This window comes from Chenopodium album, chromosome 14 (genome assembly GCF_948465745.1).
Source record: "Chenopodium album chromosome 14, dcCheAlbu1.1, whole genome shotgun sequence".
Taxonomy (NCBI): domain Eukaryota; kingdom Viridiplantae; phylum Streptophyta; class Magnoliopsida; order Caryophyllales; family Amaranthaceae; genus Chenopodium; species Chenopodium album.
The window spans coordinates 45,957,554-45,975,433 of NC_137847.1; the positions used below are offsets into that span (position 1 = coordinate 45,957,554).

The 17,880-nt window shown below is 34.2% G+C and overlaps 1 pseudogene across 1 annotated transcript; it reads right to left on the reverse strand.

Annotated features, from left to right (window-relative positions):
- Positions 1-443: 443 nt before the first annotated feature.
- On the reverse strand, positions 444-6,911 carry LOC145579338 (pentatricopeptide repeat-containing protein At1g28690, mitochondrial pseudogene; annotated as a pseudogene). The gene is made up of 4 exons (XR_014099132.1): positions 6,782-6,911; positions 2,736-4,368; positions 2,491-2,647; positions 444-2,131 (listed from the first exon to the last, which is right to left on the reverse strand). The product of XR_014099132.1 is annotated as a pentatricopeptide repeat-containing protein At1g28690, mitochondrial pseudogene (transcript).
- Positions 6,912-17,880: the final 10,969 nt, after the last annotated feature.

Sequence of the window (17,880 nt, forward strand, 5' to 3'; positions counted from 1 at the left end):
CGTGCTGTGCACCATCCCTAAAATTTCAAGCGTCTCTATGAATAATTAGTACAGAGTATATGCTAACTTTGTTACCATTTTGTAACATTTAACCTTGATATTCTTCTTCATGTGCATGCAGACACAAGAACAGACTTGGATATAATGATGAATTTGAGGTTAGGACGCGCAGAGATCCCAGTATCACTTTGGGAAACACTGCGCAACCAGAGAGGGAGAAGCATACAATTTACCGTGATCAAGTCAATGTTGAAGGTTGCTGCCATGGCGGCTTGGGACATTTACACTGCATAGTTCAAGCTTGAGTCAGTGCTGAAAAATACCCTAAAGGAGGTTAGCTCCTTTGTGGCGCAAGTGCCTTTTTAAGGAACCGTAACGACAGCAATCATGAAGTCTGGCACTTTGGTAGTGTCAATGGCTGGGTTTGTTGTCGACGCTGTGGTTGGTTTTCTCTTCGCTGCAGCAACTGGTGCATTGCTTGATGTCATTTTTGGGTCCGGTGGTAAAGATTCGCCTAACCTAGATGAAATATTTAGTTACTATTTTGCCCCATGGCATGGCCCTTGCTTACGAGCTCTCACATCCACATATTACATCCTTCTTGGTTAATTCTATGATGAATAAGGTGAACTACCATAGTACCATATATCAACAATTGTGGAGAGTGAGGGATAACTCAATAAGCTTTCATCCCGGAGAATCAAACCCTCAACCTCTTATAACTAAATTGGCTATTTAACCATCTAAGACAAATATCAACTATATTATTAAAATGTAAAGAAAATTATATATGTGCAAACCATAAGGTTCAAAAAAAAAAAAAAAAAAAAAAAACTAAGAGAATAACTCAATTTTAATTTTGGTTTAATAAGGATAATTTCAATTTTGAAAAACCTTTTTAAAAAATTACCTATTGTACGTTTACAACATTAGCAACATGGGGCAACTCGGGCTACTCACTAGTTTTAGGATTATAAAATAAAAAGCTTGTTCATCCTCTTATGAGCAATACTCACGCATGCAGGGCACACGTGTGGGGGTAATTCAGGGTGCAAAGTCATGCTAAAAAAATTGCTGGAAACCTCCTTACAAAACTATTCATTATTTTTATAGTAGGAAAACCACCTTTAAAAAAAATTTAAAAAATAAAAATAAAAACTTGTAAGAACACACCTTAATATAATTTTTTGTTTTTTTGCGAGACACCACCTTATCGCCAGATTCTAGTAATTGACCTTGTATTTCAGCGTTGTCTTGGTCCCATACAACCCTCTATCGTTTTTCCACTTTTTCCTCCATTTCTTTCATCTGATTGCATTGCATTGTGATCCACACAAGCTTTGGCAATTGATGTGTAGATACCAGACAATAGTGAAGCAAATGCACTGCACACTTCAAAAGCCAAAAATTGTTTCTGGGGTATGTTGGCAATTCCTGCAGCTAGATGGTTTGTTGTAGCAAATGAACAGACCTTGCTGCTTTTTATTGGGTGGTCTCTAGTAGGAAATGAGCAAATAACTTCATGCAGAAGATCAGGCATATAACAGTGTGTCTGACCCAGTCTCTTAGCAAGAAATGAGCAAATAACAGTGTTTCCAACTCTGAATTTGACCCAAATCAACTGACCTGAACAGAACCCTATCCGGATGACCCATTTGTCACCTCTACAATCACCCCCTAGCATAAAGCCGTTTCAGACCATCATGGTTTCCTGTTTGACTGAAGCCAATAGTGTACGATATCCCAATCTGCTTTTTATCAGTTTGTATGAACCCAAATTTCATTTAAAGAGTCCCACTTTCCAGCAGCAGCCAATGAGTCTAATAGGAAAATGTGTGAGCCAATTTTTCAATCAACACACAATTTAAAAAATTCATACATTACTATACTTCCCATACTTTGCAAAGCAGTTTGCATGAACTGAGCAAACCAGCCCAGACACTTGAAAAGTTAAAATAGTTTTTTCTGGTATTCTCATAATAAAATTCCCACATGTGCTCTATGTTTCCAAAGTGCCACAAAAGATCAGCCATACAAACATAGTGCTTCACCTGAAGCTTCAATGAATAGTCCCTCTCCATGACTTCAAATGTCTCCCAACCTTCGTCTACCAACCCAGCATATCTGCACGCTAAGATAACAAACAAGGAAAATCTACTAGAATCAACAAAAATCAAATAAAAAACTAACATATAAAGCATAAACAAGTCTTTTCAGGTTCATTGATTAAAATAGTAGTACGTGAGCATAAATGAACTAATGAAAGAACCCTTTCAAGTTTAGGGAATTATTTAGCAGTCATTCAATTGGACAATAATACAACTATTAATTAAAGTACTTAATTTAGTCGTTTATCACTTTGTCTAGTTATCTACCTTTTGCACTCATTTGTGCAGTTCTTACATTGCGATGGAGAAAACCAATCTGCACAATTGATTTATTAAGATAATCATTTGGAAGAAAATAAATAGTGCAGAGACCAGAACATACCCATTCTTTTTTCCAACAGCATACATCAATAGGTGATGCTTTTTCTGGAGTGTGTGCAAGCCCTTCAACTGGAAGCTTTGTTGTAGCAAATGTTGAATGCATATATCTGTGCTTTTCAAAAGTAATTCGGATGCAGATAAATCCCAAAGGTGATTATCTGAATAATCATGCAAATGCAAGTGAGCTGATTTGTTGCCAGCTTAAAAATCATTAGGCTATTCATATGATGTCAATATCCATTTCACCTTCACCTTAGACCAACATGAAACCGTTTCAGACCATCATCTGCTCCTGTCCAACTCAAGCCTGTATCTTTTAATACTCCTCTCTGCTTCATCAGTTCCCTAACTTTATTTGCAGAGTCCCACTTTCCCGCAGCAGCCAGTGAGTCAGATAAGGCAATATATGAACCTGGCCTTCCATAAGCACCCAAATTAAAAAGATCATTTGCTGCTATACTTGCCATCTCTAGTTTGCCATGCAATTTACATGAGCTGAGCAAAGCAGCCCAAACATCTGAATTAGGTTTTTCGGGCATTCTCATCACAAATTCCCATGCCTGCTCTACATTCCCAGAGCGCCCTAAAAGGTCCACCATGCAAGCATAGTGTTCCATCCGAGGCTTTAATGAATAGTCCCTCTCCATGCTTTCAAAGATCTCCCAACCTTTGTCTACAAACCCAGCATATGTGCATGCCGAGATAGCACACAGGAATGTAACATAATTGGGTTTTATTTGATTCTTCGCTTGCAATTTCCCGAACATTTTAATCACTTCATAGGGTTTCCCATTTTTTCCATACCCATCAATCATGGATGTCCACGAAAATATATTCTTTTCAGGCATGGAATTGAATACTTGACGAGCATCATCAGTTCTTCCACATTTTGAATACATATCTATTAGAGCACTCCCAATCTTCACGTCAATAAAATACTTAGTTTTCACCAGGTGACTCTGTACTTGTTGACCAATTTCAACTGACGTCAACAGAGAGCATGCTCCAATAAGACTCGCGAAAGTTGAAATTGTAGGTAAATAACCTTGTCTCAACATATCAATGAAAATTTCAACCGATTTCTTTGCTGTATCAGTTGACTTACTATAACCTTCAATCATAGCATTAAATACCACAACATCTTTGTCAACTATCTCTTGAAACAGCGACTCAGCATCCTCCATGTTACCAGTTCTTAAGTAGCCAGATATCAATGAAGTGGAACAAATGGCATTCTTCACTAACATTGAATCAAACACACACCTAGCATAACCAAGCCTTTCAGATTTGACATACATATCTATTAAGGTAGCAAGAAGAACAACATCCACTACACCATCATATTTTAGAATCCGAGCATGCACTTGTCTTCCTATGTCGCAGATAAAAAATAAGGGAACGGGTACAGAAGCCCACGCTTTTAGTATCAATGAATGTGTAAAGCTGTCAGGCTTTTCATCAGAATTGCACATCTGACGAACCAAATCAAAAGTTTCCAGAACTTTGCCATGCTTCACATAAGCATTAAGCAAATAATTATAAGCAGAGAGTGATGGATCAGGCATTTCTTCAAGCAACTGCCTCGCATAATTCACAAAGCCAGATTTCAAATGAAGGATGAGGAGTTTGATAGAAATGTTCTTATTTAGTTGATAACCAGCTTTAAGAATATGGCTATGAATCTTTAAGCCATGTGAAGGTGAATCTGAATTAATGAACTGTTGAATAGTGGTTGACAGCAAAACTGAAGTTGAATTTGAAATACAGGCAGCTGTTGGTGAGTAGAATTTCGGCACATGCAAAGCTGAAAAGCATAGAGATCTAATTTGGGTTACTTTGACATTTCTCATCTTACACCATAACCCTGGCTCACTATGACCTGATAAGTCAGCAAAATTACAGTAAGAATCAAAAAACAAAAAGAAACCTTTAACAGAACACCAGGCAATAAACTACATGCTTTCAGCTAGATTTTATTTTCAAATGTGAAACCAATAGAATGTATTTCAATTCAGAAATTAGATGACTTTGTCAATAGAACCACAAACATCATGATCAATAATTTCAGTGTACACAAGTGATAAAACCACCAAGGCATCAATATGATGTTTTCTCAGTTAAGCACACCAATCAAAAGTAGATAAACAAATAATATATAAACAGATAAACTTTTCTCTTCGCCAAAGAGTATCTAAGAAGGTTATTAACAACAATCATACAGAAATATAGTTCAATTACAGGTAGCAACCACAAATCAACACGAGCAAAAAATTATCTCAATGTCATTGAAACGGCTTCCAACTAAAGTGGATAAAAGGGTTGAAGTGTATACAACCTTGTCCTGCTGACAATGGTAAGGTTTGCATGAGACCTTGGACCCCAATGCAACACCTATTAAATACTTTACAGAAAATAAGTGCAGATGTTTGATAACTATGACAAGTCATTCTGAATTGGTCCATTATAATCCAAAACCAAATAATAATGAATTTTCCAACCCCGATTATAAATGAAGTATTATTGATCTATGAACAATTGTAGTTTGATAACTATAAGAACCCCTATATCTACATTAACAACAGTGTCAGCTTGATAATAGCCCCTGGCTAATGATGATGAACCGTGATTTTGAGATCTTTAGAGAAACAGAAAAGTCTTCCACCAAACTTAAGAACAGGTGGCCTCCATAGACCTGATGACTCACAGATTGACATTTTCACACTCGATGCAAGAAAGATATTTAAAATTCTTGATGCAGAGGCTGGATATATTCTTAAAAGCATTCCCCAATAGAGGTGTATAAATTGAGCACCCAACTAAAATGGGATTAGACCTACAGGAGAAGAGTGTTCCTCTTGTGGTAGAGCATTATAAAAGCCTAGTATTTTGTGTAGCAAAGCATGCAAACTCAATATTTTGGCAGGCTATGGTGGTTACGCCTTCCCAATATCTTTCTTTCACTAGGTTCAATTAGGGATAAGTCCCTATTCTCTAAACACACCAATAGCATGCCACTAAAGACCAATCTGACTATTGTAAAATACATTGGCACATAATGACACAACCCAAAAGTTAACCTGCAAAGACTTCTGAGAATATTTAAAACTTCTTAAATGGAATAAACATTGATAGCACATTCTGCCTATAATGGTAGAAGTTAGAAAATCTACAACATATACGAAGACATAGGAGCTAAGAAAATCTCAAGCCTACCTACAAAGTAAGCAACAAATCTAACTTTAACTATAAAACAAAGAACAACAATGTACTCACTCAAGTACTCGATTACTTGAGTTACCTGAAGTAAAAAAACAAAATATACTAGTCCACGTGTTATACGTCTAAGGTCAAACAAGTCAACTTTTGATCCTTTTTTTCTTAACTTATGGGTAATTTTACACAACTATTGTGCATTTAAGAACTTTTGTTCATGTTTGTCATAGGTTGACTTCGGAATATTGTTTCATAACTGTTGCAGCCTGAATCATGTTCTTATGCGCAGCCCATCATCCTAAGAATTAGCAATCAACACACCTTGAAAAACTCCAATACGATAAACAGCCATATTAACTACAAAGTATTAATCAGAGAAACAAAAACGAACTAAAGAAAAGTAAGCTACGTACAGGATACCATATATTCAGAGGATTATGCAAAAACAAGAAACAAAAGCGCAATGGTTAATCTTTCAAGTTCGTAAAATGGACCAAGGCCGCATCCATCAAGAAACAGAATCAGACCCCTTATAAGCCTAAGTGATATTTCATCCTAAAACCGATTGGCTGCGGGAAGGGATTGACTAATCGCGCTAATAAGTTGGTAATCTCTCATCTTTTCCAATGTCGGACAACTCACAGTACAACGAATCGTACAAAATGTGGACAAATTGTTATGATGAAGCAAAACAACACTCCTCAAAATTCAAAATCATTAAGCCAGGGAAAGAGGTGCGGCCGCCCTGTACCCAGAAAGTAAAGGCCCAATTTTACAGGTTATTAACAACAATCAGCAACACATTAGCAATTAAATTTGACTAATTCATCAAATTAGGTTCTAAAAATCACAATTAAAAATTTCTCTCCATAAGATCAATCTAAATTGCTAAAAGCGAGATTCTAGCGACAACTCAATCGTTATAATCTTGCATAACTTCAGTAATTATAACCAACAGTCGAATAGTTCAATAATGAAACTAACAAGAACCCTAAATTGACTAGACTGATTTATAAATTCACAACAAACCATAGATTGTGAAATTGATATATAATGATTATAAATAAATAAAATCTTACCTCAGAAGCTGCTTCAATGGAGGAGAGAAAGCTCAGAGAACGCACTTCAATGGAGAAGAGAGTGCAGCTTAAAAGTGAAAGCTCCAAAAAAAAAAAAAAAATTATTTTTTTTTAAATGACACTAATTTCGCCTGCATACTCTCTATTTCATAAAAATCGCAACATTTTTTTTTTCGCATTTTTATAATAATTGCAAAATTTGCACGAAGTGCCAATTGGTTGTTGACGCATTAGTGATTGGGACTGCACTTGGTACAGAGGATTCGTGTTCGATCCCCCATAATAACAATTAGGAGGGGACTGGAATCTAACCATCCAGATCCCTGAATCTGGATTAGCCCAAAGGTTGAAACCAAAAAAAAAAAATTACACAAAGTAAGGCAAATCTAGAACTGTCAATTCGGGTAAACGGGTCGAGTAAGAGTAGGTCGGGTCAACTCGGGTTAATGCCGTAACCTATGCGGGTCGGGTTTGGGTTGGGTCATGCTTGAGTCGGGTCACGTCGGGTCATACATCTTATCGGGTTTGGGTCGGGTTTATGTCGAGTTAATAACAGGTCAAGTTACATTTGGGTCGGGTGAACAATAGGTCGGGTTTAATTCGGGTTTTCACGGGTTAAAACGGGTTAGGGTAATTCTCGGGTTCGAGACGGGTTTGGTTCAAGTCAATAATTTGCGGGTTAGAATCAGGTCGGGTCATTCTCGGGTTTGAGTCGAGTTTGGTTCAAGTCAATAATTTGCGAGTTATAATCAGGTCGGGTCATTTTCAAGTCGGGTCATTTTCGAGTTCAAGTCGGGTTCGGTTCAAGTCAATAATATGCGAGTTATAATCAGGTTGGGTCATTTCCAAGTCAGGTTATGTTCAACTCAATAATTTGCGGGTTACAATCAGATCGGGTCATTTCCAAGTCAAGCCATATTCGGGTTCAACTAACTATATATAGATAATTATCATTTTTATCAAGCTAATTATTTCCTTTGACTATAATATATATGGAAACATACTAGGGAACTATAGTCTATAATTTAGGAAGATAATTATCTCCTTTGACCATACAACAAATATACATTATATTTAACTCTTAAATTTGGAGATGATGCTCTTTTCTTTTGCTGGCTTGGACCGACTTGGTCTCCTAGACAAAATGCTTTGATCAACAATAATAAGGTGGTCTAAATTGAATTTAAGGTGATTTGAAATCGGGTCAGGAATAATTTGGGTTGAATTTAGGTCGGGTCAATAAAAAGTCGTGTTGATTCGAGTCGGGTTAGTAACAGATCGAGTTGAATTTTTGGGTCGAGTTAGTATTAGGTTGGGTAAAATTCGAGTCAGGTCGATAACAAGTCGGGTTGAATTTGGGTCTGGTGAATAACAAGTCGGGTTGATTTCGGGTCGGGTTTGTAACAGGTCGGGTTAGGAACGAGTCGGGTTGAATTCAAGTCGGGTAACTAACAAGTCGGGTTAAATTCGGGTTTTGACGGGTTAAAATGGGTTTGGGTCAATTTCGGTTCAAGTCGGGTTCGGTTCAGGTCAATAATTTACGGGTTACATTCGGGTCGGGTCATCTCCAGGTTGGTTCATGTTCGAGTTTGGGTCTCACACACTCGGGTCAACTCGGGTCTAGGGTTGGTTTTAGGTAAGGTCAGGTCGGGTCTGGGTCACCAATTTTTCAGGTTTAGATGGGTCGGTTAATAATCGGGTTCAGGTCGGGTCAGCTATTGACAGCTCTAGGCAAATCCTTATATATTACAAAATTTACCATTTTTCTATTATAGATTTTACCTTAAAAACACTTACTTCGTACAATGTACAACTTCCGTTTCATAAAATCTGCAACAATTTCCCAAAATGAAAGCTACACATTATGTGCAACAAAAAAAAAACTTTCCTAATATAGTAAATTTTTTTATATGAATTTACAGTTATATCCTTACTAAATTTTACTTAATTTCAATAAACAACATATTAACTTTTTAACCCAAATTAATTTATCCATAATTAAAACCCTAACTCACATTCTCTCTCCTCCCTCACAACCCTATACACCACCAACATCACCAATTTTTCTCTTTCCTCCCTCTCAACCACCACCAGCAGCAGCCCTATTCTCTTTTCTCTCACAACCAACGCACCACCACCACCACCACCACCACCTCCTAGATCGAGTCGCTGACCATTTCACCTCGCCAGTTCGTCGCCGCCGCCCCTCTTTTCCCGTTTTCAAAGTCGCCGACGCCGTCTCTTTTCCCTTTTTCAATGTTCGCTCCTTTTCAAAATCGAAATTGGATGGTTATTTTTAACCAATATAAGGTGAAGTCTTGGTGGTATTGCGTTTTAGATCTTGGTTGTTGTAAGGTGGGGTTTCAGATCTTTTGTGATAGTGTAGACACCTGATTGTGTCTCCCCAAAAACCAAACCCAGTCCGTATTTGATTTATCGAGTTAGGTGAAGTGTTTAAGAGTCTCGTGAATGTCCCCTTTTCTAAGATTTTCTTTAAATGTTTTAAATTAAAATAATAATTCATTTCGTGTCCTTAAAATCATTCATGTCCTTTTTCTAAAATCGTCTAATCCAGTTGATTTTGGGCCATAATCTGGGTCCAATGATGTGTAGTTGGATGGGGCTTAAGAAGAGATTTCCAACTATATATTATAAGCCCAAATCCGAGTTATAATGAGAAATTTATGGCCAAAATACTAAACTGGGCCCAAACTAAGCCTTGCATGCGGCCCAATGATCATGTGGAAGGTCCATTATCATTAACTTCATTCCTAAATCCATTAGGATTAATTATTATCTTCTTGAATCTTCTAGAAGGTTCTAATCTATCCTCTTTTTGAAAAGATAAAGGCTAAGAATTTTATATCGGATAAAACACTTGTTTTTAAATAAATTTAATTCTGATATAATAAGAATAAATACAAATATACGGTTAACCTAATTTGATAGGAAGTCGAAAACTGTACGGATCGTATCTTCTGAAAAACATCGCACATCGATGGAATCATTGCACCACGTCGCGATGTAACCATCGCCACGCGATGAAAAGGATTTTACTCTTTTTCTGATCTTTTTCGTCTTTTTTTTCTCCATAAATAATGTTTTTTTCCTTCGTTTTCATTTACCAACAATCATCATCTATTTTCCCTCTCTAAGCTAAAGCTTATTCTTTCGTTCTCTCTCTTTTTTTTTGATTTTTTAAGCCTAGCCTAAACACACCAAACACACATTATCCTTGATCTTTCTTTGATTAGACACCATACCTCATTCACGAGATTCCAATACTTATAACCAAGGTCGAAGTTTCCTGAAACCTCGACGTGAAAAGTTTGTAATTTTGAGGGTTTGGTCCCAAATCTATGTTTCAATTCTTATTTATTTATTTGATTTAATCTTCATTGAAGTTACTAACGTGTGTGTTCTTTTAATAGAAAGAGGCATGAGGCATCAAAGTGAGTAAATCTACTAACTTTAGATATAGAAGTCATGATTAGAATATAATTTTGATTCCTAGTATCATGTTAGGAAGCTTTATGATTTCTAGTATCATGATTAGGATATTAATTAATATTTTCCATGTTTTTATGATTTTTAGTATCATGTTAGGGATTAAGCTTTGATTTTTATTGTTAGTGACATGCTATGATTTGTTAATTTTTTTAGTATCATGCCCAGGGTCTTGCTAACATTATGCTTTGAGATTATTATTATGATGATGATGATTGTTGCGTCGATGATTATACATTGCTTGATTATCTATGATATTTATTGTTTGATCACACCCTCTCTTGCAACTTTAAAGGGAATTTGTACTTGAAATCATGCCTAATAAGATAATTAATAATTTTGATTAAGGCTTATTATGATTTTAATTCAAGTGATCGCCAATAATAGATTTATTCACTAGTAGAAAAAACATATTGGCAAGCGGTTCAAACCCCCCAATGGCAAGCGGTTTTGAACCGCTCCCTAATGGGGGGCTTGCCAATGGCCATTCAAATGGCAAGCGGTTCAGAACCGCTTGCCTTTTGATGAGAATGGCAAGCGGTTTGGCGCCAAAACCGCTTGCCATTACACTTGACATACTCTTATGTCAATTGTAATGGCAAGCGGTTTTGGCGCCAAACCGCTTGCCATTCTCTTCAAATGGGAAGCGGTTCTGAACCTAAACCGCTTGCCATTCCTTTTTTTTTTCCAAAATTATAATTAATTTGTAATAATATAATTAGTGACCTATTTTAATATAAATAGTCATGTCTTAATTATAATAGGGACCTGTCACAATGATATTAATATTATTAATAATAATAATATTATTATTATTATTAATAATATTAATATTAATATTATTAATAATAATACAATAATAACATGAAATAAAAATTACATATATATATCATATCAAAAGTAACATCATTGTAATATTGAATTAACAATAATATGTAAGTACACCAAAATGTGTAAAGATATATAACACCATCAATAGCTACGTACTAATCATAATTAATGTTAATATAAAAAAAAAACATATACTAACTAAAATAATGTTCATCATACTAATAACTAAACTCAAGCTCACTAATTAATTTAGTGTGTGTGCACCCACTCCGACAATACTAATAGATGCCATCAAATGTCACGAAATAAGCCCAAATGTCGCGAATTTCATCGATTTCTTTGCTTGTTAGCGGGCCTTCCCTTTGAATCGCGCAAACCTTTAGGAAAAAAAAACAAACATTATATATATAACACTTGACTATTATAAAAAAAATTCAAATAATTAGCTAGCTAGGACTAATTGATGCCATTTACAAATCACATCAAAAGAGCATTATGCCATTTACAAATCACATCAAAAGAGCATTACGCATTTTACCCATTGATGCCCCACATAAGTCCTATATGACTTGAAATTTTCCCATTGTCTACATTTCATATCATATGCACTAATTCTCTATCAAAACAAGTCAATATTACCTAGTCTTAGGTGTCTAAGGCTTGAAATCACATCAAAAGAAAATTTTACTAAGTTTTAGGACGCATTTTATACAAATGCCCCAAATAAGGCCTATATGACTTCTACTTTGCCCATTTTCTACATTTTTTATCAAATGCACTAGTTCTTTATCATAACATGTCAATATTACCTAGTATTTGGTGTCTAAGACTTGAAATCACATCAAAAGAACATTTAACTAAGTTTTAGGACGCATTTTATACAAGATGCCCCAAATAAGGCCTATATGACTTCTAATTTGCCTATTTTCTACATTTTTTATCAAATGCACTAATTCTTTTTCATAACATGTCAATATTACCTAGTACTTGGTGTCTAAGACATGAAATCACTTCAAAAAAACATTTTACTAAGTTTTAGGGCCAATTTTATCCAAGGATGCCCCACATAAGGCCTATTGGACTTTTACTTTGCCCATTTTCTACTATTCTAGTCAAATGCACTAATTCTTTCTCATAACATGTCAATATTACCTAGTATTAGGTGTCTAAGGCTTGAAACCACATCAAAATAACATTTTACTAAGTTTTAGGACGCATTTTATACAAGATGGCCCAAATAAGGCCTATATGACTTCTAATTTGCCCATTTTCTACATTTTTTATCAAATGCACTAATTCTTTTTCATAAAATGTCAATATTACCTAGTACTTGGTGTCTAAGACTTGAAATCACATCAAAAAAACATTTTACTAAGTTTTAGGGCCAATTTTATCCAAGGATGCCCCAAATAAGGCCTATTGGACTTTTACTTTGCCCATTTTCTACTATTCTAGTCAAATGCACTAATTATTTCTCATAAGATGTCAATATTACCTAGTATTAGGTGTCTAAGGCTTGAAACCACATCAAAAGAACATTTTACTAAGTTTTAGGACACATTTTATACAAGATGCCCCAAATAAGGCCTATATGACTTCTACTTTGCCCATTTTCTACATTATTTATCAAATGCACTAATTCTTTATCATAACATGTCAATATTACCTAGTTTTTGGTGTCTAAGACTTGAAATCACATCAAAAGAACATTTTACTAAGTTTTAGGACGCATTTTATACAAGATGCCCCAAATAAGGCCTATATGACTTCTAATTTGCCGATTTTCTACATTTTTTATCAAATGCACTAATTATTTTTCATAACATGTCAATATTACCTATTACTTGGTGTCTAAGACTTGAAATCACATCAAAAAAACATTTTACTAAGTTTTAGGGCCAATTTTATCCAAGGATGCCCCAAATAAGGCCTATTGGACTTCTACTTTGCCCATTTTCTACTATTCTAGTCAAATGCACTAATTCTTTCTCATAACATGTCAATATTACCTAGTATTAGGTGTCTAAGGCTTGAAACCACATCAAAAGAACATTTTACTAAGTTTTAGGACGCATTTTATACAAATGCCCCAAATAAGGCCTATATGACTTCTACTTTGCCCATTTTCTACATTTTTTATCAAATGCACTAATTCTTTATCATAACATGTCAATATTACCTATTATTTGGTGTCTAAGACTTGAAATCACATCAAAAGAACATTTTACTAAGTTTTAGGACGCATTTTATACAAGATGCCCCAAATAAGGCCTATATGACTTCTAATTTGCCCATTTTCTACATTTTTTATCAAATGCACTAATTCTTTTTCATAACATGTCAATATTACCTAGTACTTGGTGTCTAAGACTTGAAATCACATCAAAAAAAATTTTTACTAAGTTTTAGGACGGATTTTATCCAAAATGGCCTAAATAAGGCCTATTGGACTTTTACTTTGCCCATTTTCTACTATTCTAGTCAAATGCACTAATTCTTTCTCATAACATGTCAATATTACCTAGTATTAGGTGTCTAAGGCTTGAAACCACATCAAAAGAACATTTTACTAAGTTTTAGGACACATTTTATACAAGATGCCCCAAATAAGGCCTATATGACTTCTACTTTGCCCATTTTCTACATTATTTATCAAATGCACTAATTCTTTATCATAACATGTCAATATTACCTAGTTTTTGGTGTCTAAGACTTGAAATCACATCAAAAGAACATTTTACTAAGTTTTAGGACGCATTTTATACAAGATGCCCCAAATAAGGCCTATATGACTTCTAATTTGCCCATTTTCTACTTTTTTTTATCAAATGCACTAATTCTTTTTCATACCATGTCAATATTACCTAGTACTTGGTGTCTAAGACTTGAAATCACATCAAAAAAACATTTTACTAAGTTTTAGGGCCAATTTTATCCAAGGATGCCCCAAATAAGGCCTATTGGACTTTTACTTTGCCCATTTTCTACTATTCTAGTCAAATGCACTAATTATTTCTCATAACATGTCAATATTACCTAGTATTAGGTGTCTAAGGCTTGAAACCACATCAAAAGAACATTTTACTAAGTTTTAGGACGCATTTTATACAAGATGCCCCAAATAAGGCCTATATGACTTCTACTTTGCCCATTTTCTACATTATTTGTCAAATGCACTAATTTTTTATCATAACATGTCAATATTACCTAGTTTTTGGTGTCTAAGACTTAAAATCACATCAAAAGAACATTTTACTAAGTTTTAGGACGCATTTTATACAAGATGCCCCAAATAAGGCCTATATGACTTCTAATTTGCCCATTTTCTACATTTTTTATCAAATTCACTAATTCTTTTTCATAACATGTCAATATTACTTAGTACTTGGTGTCTAAGACTTGAAATCACATCAAAAAAACATTTTACTAAGTTTTAGGGCCAATTTTATCCAAGGATGCCCCAAATAAGGCCTATTGGACTTTTACTTTGCCCATTTTCTACTATTCTAGTCAAATGCACTAATTCTTTCTCATAACATGTCAATATTACCTAGTATTAGGTGTCTAAGGCTTGAAACCACATCAAAATAACATTTTACTAAGTTTTAGGACACATTTTATACAAGATGCCCCAAATAAGGCCTATATGACTTCTACTTTGCCCATTTTCTACATTATTTATCAAATGCACTAATTCTTTATCATAACATGTCAATATTACCTAGTTTTTGGTGTCTAAGACTTGAAATCACATCAAAAGAACATTTTACTAAGTTTTAGGACGCATTTTATACAAGATGCCCCAAATAAGGCCTATATGACTTCTAATTTGACCATTTTCTACATTTTTTATCAAATGCACTAATTCTTTTTCATAACATGTCAATATTACCTAGTACTTGGTGTCTAAGACTTGAAATCACATCAAAAAAACATTTTACTAAGTTTTAGGGCCAATTTTATCCAAGGATGCCCCAAATAAGGCCTATTGGACTTTTACTTTACCCATTTTCTACTATTCTAGTCAAATGCACTAATTCTTTCTCATAAAATGTCAATATTACCTAGTATTAGGTGTCTAAGGCTTGAAACCACATCAAAAGAACATTTTACTAAGTTTTAGGACGCATTTTATACAAGATGCCCCAAATAAGGCCTATATGACTTCTACTTTGCCCATTTTCTACATTATTTATCAAATGCACTAATTCTTTATCATAACATGTCAATATTACCTAGTTTTTGGTGTCTAAGACTTAAAATCACATCAAAAGAACATTTTACTAAGTTTTAGGACGCATTTTATACAAGATGCCCCAAATAAGGCCTATATGACTTCTAATTTGCCCATTTTCTACATTTTTTATCAAATGCACTAATTCTTTTTCATAACATGTTAATATTACCTAGTAATTGGTGTCTAAGACTTGAAATCACATCAAAAAAACATTTTACTAAGTTTTAGGGCCAATTTATCCAAGGATGCCCCAAATAAGGCCTATTGGACTTTTACTTTGCCCATTTTCTACTATTCTAGTCAAATGCACTAATTCTTTCTCATAAAATGTCAATATTACCTAGTATTAGGTGTCTAAGGCTTGAAACCACATCAAAAGAACATTTTACTAAGTTTTAGGACGCATTTTATACAAGACGCCCCAAATAAGGCCTATATGACTTCTAATTTGCCCATTTTCTACATTTTTTTATCAAATGCACTAATTCTTTTTCATAACATGTCAATATTACCTAGTACTTGGTGTCTAAGACTTGAAATCACATCAAAAAAACATTTTACTAAGTTTTAGGGCCAATTTTATCCAAGGATGCCCCAAATAAGGCCTATTGGACTTTTACTTTGCCTATTTTCTACTATTCTAGTCAAATGCACTAATTCTTTCTCATAACATGTCAATATTACCTAGTATTAGGTGTCTAAGGCTTGAAACCACATCAAAAGAACATTTTACTAAGTTTTAGGACGCATTTTATACAAATGCCCCAAATAAGGCCTATATGACTTCTACTTTGCCCATTTTCTACATTTTTTATCAAATGCACTAATTCTTTATCATAACATGTCAATATTACCTAGTATTTGGTGTCTAAGACTTGATATCACATCAAAAGAACATTTTACTAAGTTTTAGGACGCATTTTATACAAGATGCCCCAAATAAGGCCTATATGACTTCTAATTTGCCCATTTTCTACATTTTTTATCAAATGCACTAATTCTTTTTCATAACATGTCAATATTACCTAGTACTTGGTGTCTAAGACTTGAAATCACATCAAAAAATTTTTTTACTAAGTTTTAGGACGGATTTTATCCAAAATGGCCTAAATAAGGCCTATTGGACTTTTACTTTGCCCATTTTCTACTATTCTAGTCAAATGTACTAATTCTTTCTCATAACATGTCAATATTACCTAGTATTAGGTATCTAAGGCTTGAAACCACATCAAAAGAACATTTTACTAAGTTTTAGGACACATTTTATACAAGATGCCCCAAATAAGGCCTATATGACTTCTACTTTGCCCATTTTCTACATTATTTATCAAATGCACTAATTCTTTATCATAACATGTCAATATTACCTAGTTTTTGGTGTCTAAGACTTGAAATCACATCAAAAGAACATTTTACTAAGTTTTAGGACGCATTTTATACAAGATGCCCCAAATAAGGCCTATATGACTTCTAATTCGCCCATTTTCTACATTTTTTTTATCAAATGCACTAATTCTTTTTCATAACATGTCAATATTACCTAGTACTTGGTGTCTAAGACTTGAAATCACATCAAAAAAACATTTTACTAAGTTTTAGGGCCAATTTTATCCAAGGATGCCTCAAATAAGGCCTATTGGACTTTTACTTTGCCCATTTTCTACTATTCTAGTCAAATGCACTAATTATTTCTCATAACATGTCAATATTACCTAGTATTAGGTGTCTAAGGCTTGAAACCACATCAAAAGAACATTTTACTAAGTTTTAGGACGCATTTTATACAAGATGCCCCAAATAAGGCCTATATGACTTCTACTTTGCCCATTTTCTACATTATTTATCAAATGCACTAATTCTTTATCATAACATGTCAATATTACCTATTTTTTGGTGTCTAAGACTTGAAATCACATCAAAAGAACATTTTACTAAGTTTTAGGACGCATTTTATACAAGATGCCCCAAATAAGGCCTATATGACTTCTAATTTGCCCATTTTCTACATTTTTTATCAAATGCACTAATTCTTTTTCATAACATGTCAATATTACCTAGTATTTGGTGTCTAAGACTTGAAATCACATCAAAAGAACATTTTACTAAGTTTTAGGACGCATTTTATACAAGATGCCCCAAATAAGGCCTATATGACTTCTAATTTGCCAATTTTCTACATTTTTTATCAAATGCACTAATTCTTTTTCATAACATGTCAATATTACCTAGTACTTGGTGTCTAAGACTTAAAATCACATCAAAAAAATTTTTTACTAAGTTTTAGGACGGATTTTATCCAAAATGGCCTAAATAAGGCCTATTGGACTTTTACTTTGCCCATTTTCTACTATTCTAGTCAAATGCACTAATTCTTTCTCATAACATGTCAATATTACCTAGTATTAGGTGTCTAAGGCTTGAAACCACATCAAAAGAACATTTTACTAAGTTTTAGGACGCATTTTATACAAATGCCCCAAATAAGGCCTATATGACTTCTACTTTGCCCATTTTCTACATTTTT